The following is a 7,493-nucleotide window of genomic DNA, read 5'->3' as shown; positions in this document are numbered from 1 at the left end:
TTTTTTTTTATTTGGGAAATTGTTCTGACAATTCAGGACTATGGAGCTAATGAAGGCAATGGAGGAGAGGGAAGGTCAGGGACCAGGGTAGGCAAACAAGAGGGTGCAGGAGATACAGAGCACTGACAGCAGCACCGTAATACAGAGCACTGACATCAGCACCGTGACATACAGCGCTGACAGCAGCTCCGTGACATACAGCGCTGACAGCAGCTCCGTGACATACAGCGCTGACAGCAGCTCCGTGACATACAGCGCTGACAGCAGCTCCGTGACATACAGCGCTGACAGCAGCTCCGTGACATACAGCGCTGACAGCAGCACCGTGACATACAGCGCTGACAGCAGCTCCGTGACATACAGCGCTGACAGCAGCTCCGTGACATACAGCGCTGACAGCAGCTCCGTGACATACAGCACTGACAGCAGCTCCGTGACATACAGCGCTGACAGCAGCTCCGTGACATACAGCGCTGACAGCAGCACCGTGACATACAGCGCTGACAGCAGCTCCGTGACATACAGCGCTGACAGCAGCTCCGTGACATACAGCGCTGACAGCAGCTCCGTGACATACAGCGCTGACAGCAGCTCCGTGACATACAGCGCTGACAGCAGCTCCGTGACATACAGCGCTGACAGCAGCACCGTGACATACAGCGCTGACAGCAGCTCCGTGACATACAGCGCTGACAGCAGCTCCGTGACATACAGCGCTGACAGCAGCTCCGTGACATACAGCGCTGACAGCAGCACCGTAAGCAGCCCCAGGAGGAAGTCAGCACAGCACAGGGATGGTGTGATCCCCTCATAATAAGAACCCCCAGGAGGAAGTCAGCACAGCACAGGGATGGTGGGAGCCCCTCATAATAAGAACACCCAGGAGGAAGTCAGCACAGCACAGGGATGGTGGGAACCCCTCATAATAAGCAGCCCCAGTAGAAATATGACACCGCTCAACCTCTTCAAAGAGGAGGGTAGGGGCATATAGTACGGTGTGCTTTTTTGGGTCAGGGAAGTGAGCCAAATGAATTAAGAAGGTCTGTGTGCTTGATTCCAAAAATTGTTTATAGACATATACATGGTCTACTGATCACATGTGTTGAATTCCTCCGAGATCCATGCCTCATTCATTTTTAGAAATGTGAGGTAGTTAACACTGTCGTGAGCTAGGCGAGTACGCTTATCGGTCACAATCCCCCCTGCTGCGCTGAACGTCCTTTCGGACAGGACACTGGATGAGGGGCAAGCCAACAGTTCGATTGCAAATTGGGCAAGCTCTGGCCAGAGGTCAAGCCTGCCCACCCAGTAGTCTAGGGGTTCATCACTCCTCAGAGCGTCCACATCGGCCGTTAACCCAATGTAGTCGGACACCTGACGGTCTAGGCGTTCCCTGATGCTGGATCCGGATGACACCTGTCGATGGGTCGGCTGAAAGAATGACCTCATATCCGAAGTCACCAACACATCTTCAAACCGGCCTCTTCTTGCAGGCGCTGTTGGATTGGTACCCGCAAATCCTTCTCTGGGAGTGGGAATTGCTCCTCTGCCAGCGCACGCAAAAGCAGAATGCAGCATTTCTCGAAGCAAGGCCTGGAAGTGCTGCATTCTGACAGCCCTCTGCGACGGCGGTAACATTTCCGCCATTTTGTGTTTGTACCGGGGATCTAAGTACGTTGCCACCCAGTACTGGTCCTTGACCCTCATGCTTTTTATACGGGGGTCCCTATTAAAACACTGGAGCATGAAGGCCCCCATTTGCACTCAAGCGGAAGGTATGTGGTGGTGGTGGTGTTGTTGGTGGTAGTGTCTTTGGGGGTGCACATAGCAGAGAGTGAAGAAGAGGGTGCAGATCGAGAGGATGAGGAGGGTGCAGAAGAATAAGGCTGAGTGAGCCACTCAACCAAGTCTGGTGCGTCCTTTAAAGTAATTGAACGCACCTTCTGCAACTTCCCACTTTGGCTCAAGGCTGTTGCTCCTGCCCTACCCCTACCACCCCTGCGGAAGGGCCTGCCTCTTCCTCTGCCTGTCATTTTTTAAATCACCCTGTGACAAAACTCTTAGTCCCTATACCGCTGAAGGACTGCTGCAGTATAGGGCAGCGGTCAGCAGTAGTGCACGTCAACCCTATGTATTGTGGACCGATAGCGGTCCTTACAGAACAGCAGACTGTACTGCACTCAGGCCTATGTACCGTAGCACCCTATACCAAGTTACCAGTCCTTATAAAAACTTTTGTGGACCAAGCAGGTTGTGTGTTAGTGTTTAGCAGACTGTGCGTCAGTCCCTATACCGCTGAAGGACTGCTGCAGTATAGGGCAGCGGTCAGCAGTAGTGCACGGCAACCCTATGTATTGTGGACCGATAGCGGTCCTTACAGAACAGCAGACTGTAACGCACTCAGGCCTATGTACCGTAGCACCCTATACCAAGTTACCAGTCCTTATAAGAACTTTTGTGGACCAAGCAGGTTGTGTGTTAGTGATTAGCAGACTGTACGTCAGTCCCTATACCAATGAAGGACTGCTGCAGTATAGGGCAGCGGTCAGCAGTAGTGCACGGCAACCCTATGTATTGTGGACCGATAGCGGTCCTTACAGAACAGCAGACTGTACTGCACTCAGGCCTATGTACCGTAGCACCCTATACCAAGTTACCAGTCCTTATAAGAACTTTTGTGGACCAAGCAGGTTGTGTATTAGTGTTTAGCAGACTGTGCGTCAGTCCCTATACCGCTGAAGGACTGCTGCAGTATAGGGCAGCGGTCAGCAGTAGTGCACGGCAACCCTATGTATTGTGGACCGATAGCAGTCCTTACAGAACAGCAGACTGTACTGCACTCAGGCCTATGTACCGTAGCACCCTATACCAAGTTACCAGTCCTTATAAGAACTTTTGTGGACCAAGCAGGTTGTGTGTTAGTGTTTAGCAGACTGTGCGTCAGTCCCTATACCGCTGAAGGACTGCTGCAGTATAGGGCAGCGGTCAGCAGTAGTGCACGTCAACCCTATGTATTGTGGACCGATAGCGGTCCTTACAGAACAGCAGACTGTAACGCACTCAGGCCTATGTACCGTAGCACCCTATACCAAGTTACCAGTCCTTATAAGAACTTTTGTGGACCAAGCAGGTTGTGTATTAGTGTTTAGCAGACTGTGCGTCAGTCCCTATACCGCTGAAGGACTGCTGCAGTATAGGGCAGCGGTCAGCAGTAGTGCACGGCAACCCTATGTATTGTGGACCGATAGCGGTCCTTACAGAACAGCAGACTGTACCGCACCCAAGCCTATGTACCGTAGCACCCTAGACAGACCAAGTTACCAGTCCTGATAAAGAGCTTTGTGGAACAAGTGAGTTGTGAATGATTAGCAGACTGCAGCAGAAGGGCAGCAGTCAAGTATAATATTCTTTCTATATTTGGAAGAAAGAATATTATACGTGTACAAGCCTATTACCGTACCACTGATACCAGTCCTGAAAAGAACCTTTGTGGAACTAATAGTAACAGCAAGTCTTTAAAATTATCCTCACTGCCTGACACACTGCTTCCTGCCTGTCCCTATACAAATTGGCAAAAAAGAGTAGGCTGGAACGATTAGCTGGAACAGCTCTTTTGTGGACCTGATAGTAACAGCTAATGATGATGATGATGATGATGATGAAGAAAGACTAATCTGGCTGAGCTGTCCCTAAAATAGCAGCATACAGCGCTCTGTCCCTTTATCTAAACTGACAAAAGAAACTCAGGCTGCTGACCTAACACCTATACCAGTCCTGAAAAGAACTTTTGTGTACCAAATAGCTAGCGTTTTCTCTGTCCCTACTCCACACAGGATCCTTTCCCTACAGTGACAGAAGAAAGAATGTAAAATGGCCACCGGATCGGGTGTATTTATAGGTTAGGGGGAATGTCCAAGTGTCCATGAGCTGTCATGTCTCAATTGGTTGTCCTGTAACACATGATAAACGTGTCACGAAAGGTTAAAGTTCTTGTATACATTAAACACGTAAGTCCGCCGGGGCGAACGACGGAAAAAGGCGTTCGAACCCGCGGACGGCGAAAGTCGGAAATTCGCCGCGAAACGACCGCCGGGCGAAACGTTCGTCCATCACTACTTCTTAATACTTTAGGGGAACCAAACAGAATTCTGTTGAATTGAGGGGTTGAATAATAATTGACCCTCTGAATAAACTTTTCACTATTTAAAAAAAAATTAAACAAAGAAATAACATTCTTTTTTGCTGCAGTGCATTTCACACTTCCAGGCTGATCTACAGTCCAAATGTCACAATGGCAAGTTAATTCCGAATGTGTAAACCTGCTAAATCTGCAGGGGGTTGAATACTACTTGTAGGCACTGTATATATATATATATATAGATATATATATATATATATATATATATATATATATATATATATATATATATATATATATATATATATATATATATATATATATATATATATATATATATATATATATATATATATATATATATACAGGTATTCCTCACTTAAAAACCAGATTCCGTTTCAATGGACAGGTCATTAAACAAATTGGTTGTGAAACGAGGAGTCACAATTAATCAATATTTCAAGCATTCTTAACCACTTCAATACAGGGCACTTTCACCCCCTTCCTTCCCAGCCCAATTTTCAGCTTTCAGCGCTCTAGCGCTTTCAGTGACAATTGCGCGGTCATGCTACACTGTACCCAAATGAAATTGTTATCATTTTGTTCGCACAAATAGAGCTTTATTTTGGTGTTATTTATTCACGACTCCGTTTTTTTTTTTTGCGATATAAGCGCAAAAAAAGCGGAAATTTGGGAAAAAAACAATATTTTCTTTTTTCTATTTGAAAAGAAATCCAATAAAATCTAATTTTGTCATAAATTTAAGCCAAAATGTATTCTGCTACATGTTTTTGGTAAAAAAAATTCCGTTAAGTGTATAATAATTGGTTTGTGTGATCACGGACATATGTACGCAAATGATCATGTACATATGTGTGCAGGTGATCACGTACATATGTGTGCAGATAATCATTGGGACATGTGATTTTAGTGGGACATATGTGGGGGACATGTTTTTATTATTAGGGACATGTGTTTTTATTATTTGGGGACATGTATGTTTTGGGGACATGTGTGTTTTGGGGACATATGTGGGGACTGTGTTTTCACTGTGTGGTGTGTTGTGTGTTTACACTACACTGATGATCAGTGAGTAAAAAGCTGTGAAAAGCAGCCCATACTCACTGATCATCAGCCGGCTGCAGCGTTCTGCTCTCCTCTTCTCAGCGGTGACTTCCGTGTGAGGAGAGGGGAGCCGATTGCCTAGCAACCGGCTGTTTGTTTACATCACATGACGGCCGTGATTGGACACGGCCGTCATGTGATCAGGAGGGCCAATCACAGAGCCCTCCTGCCGATCTGAGATGTGCCGTGTCCGGGTGACACGAGCACATCGGGATCGCGCCGCTGCGCGGGCGCGCGCGCGCGCGATCCCGCTGCTCCTGAATGACGTTCCTGAACGTCCTATCAGGAGCAGGCGGCTCCCACCCGGCCGTATATATACATTGGCCGGGTGGGAAGTGGTTAACTACTGTACTCAACTGTATTGTGAAATAAAGGACTAAACACAAAAACTCCAGCTCAATAACGTTGTTTTAATTTGCATAAATACAGAACACACATGGGAATTCTGTACTGTACTGTACAATACAATGATGTATGGCACAACATTTGGGTGGGGAGAGCTGGTCGTAAGTCTGAGTGGTCGTTAAGCAGGTAAGTCGTTAAACGAGGAATATCTGTATATTCAGGTGCCTATAGTTAAATTCTAACTAAAAGATAATTTTTTTTTTTGTTTTGGATAGAGTGGAAAGGGATTAGAACTTTATGCAAGATTTCATTAATGTCTGTGTACCCGATAGGGAGATTCATCCTATTTGGCCTGTCTACTATTATCACTAAAAGTAAAGGCAAAAGAAAAATCCACATTTTGGGTTATCCCCAGAACAGTAATAGAGGGGAAATCTTCCATTAGGAACATCAGTTCCGGTGACTCTGGGGACAACCAGGGATTCCCCTACTTGGTAAAGATTTCCTCTCACTTCCTGTTTTGGCTATGGAACAAGAAGCAAAAGGAATTCTCCCCGATGGGACACAGATGGCAAAAATAAAACTGACAGGGGTTAACACCCTCCCTTACTCTATCCATAATAAAAAAAAAAGTTTTGCCTTTAGTTCTACTTTAAGTGCTTAAAAACTCAAAATACCCATGCAATATACAGTTCTATAGTGTGGATTATTTAAATAGATAAAAGCTATCAAAATGTGTATTAATTAAAAAAAAAACAATGAATTGATGAATGATAAATTGTATGGCAAAACTTGGAGGTACTCCTAAAAAAACAAATTCATAGTGGTAAAAAAGGGGGAGAATTCATTTAATGAATTAATTATCAAAAGCAGTATTAAGTATAAAAGAGATCAAACATTTCTGGGCCATAATTAGACCTAATTACCACAATTATATAGACAGGTAGACAGTAGGTGCCCTTTCTGTAGCTGCAATAGAGTTGAGACCTGTCATTCTAGCAAAAAGAAAACTGGCAATCACCGGAACACCAGATTTGCTTACTCTAGACCAGAGGTTATCAACTCCTGTCCTCAGGGCCCACTAACAGGCCATACTTTAAAGAGGAAGTAAACCCTGATGGGTTTACTTCCTCTTTGTCTCCCTGCAAAGGTAAAGCATAATGGGCTACTAGTGCGCCTGCACGCCGCTATGCCTATCTTTTAGTAAATATCTAATAAACCGTGTAGGTTTAGGAGATATTTCTTGGACCTACAGGTAAGCCTTAATCTATCTTGACCTGCAGGTCAAAGTGGTTTGTAAGGGTTTGCAACCACTTTAAGTATTACCTTGGGGAGGGGCAGACTAGAATACTGCAATCACTGAGCAGCAAATGATATCACCTGGGATGTATTTCAGTTATCTTGCAACATGGCCTGTTGGTGGGTCCTGAGGACAGGATTTGAGAATCACTGCTCTAGATGCTGTGGTTAGGGTTGCCACCTGTCCGGGGACAGTTTGGGTTTTGAATCGCGTGTCCGGGTTTCAGTCCACCGGAAACCCGGACACAATATTCAGACAGGAATATTGCTCAGAACAGTGCCTGATAGGACGGTGAGTGGGCACTATGCACGTCATATTACTATTCTCTTTGGAGTGCCCAAAGGTGTCTCAGGTCATTTACAATCCTATAGAGTATGCTAAAAAAAATATATTTTTTTCATGTGCATCGCTAAAGTGTTCAGGTTTGGCTTGAAGAAAAAAGTGGAAACCCTAGCTGTGGGTAAGATTTACTACAATTGGTGGACACAGAATCTGGTGCAACTGTGCATAGTAACCAATCAGCTTCTAACTTCAACTTGTTCAGTTATTCTATGCACAGCTGCACTTGTTTCTGGGCACATCAGT

This window comes from Lithobates pipiens, unplaced genomic scaffold (assembly GCF_037356315.1).
Source record: "Lithobates pipiens isolate NorthernLeopardFrog02 unplaced genomic scaffold, aLitPip1_a1.2 Scaffold_18, whole genome shotgun sequence".
Lineage (NCBI taxonomy): Eukaryota > Metazoa > Chordata > Amphibia > Anura > Ranidae > Lithobates > Lithobates pipiens.
This window is presented reverse-complemented; position numbering follows the sequence as displayed.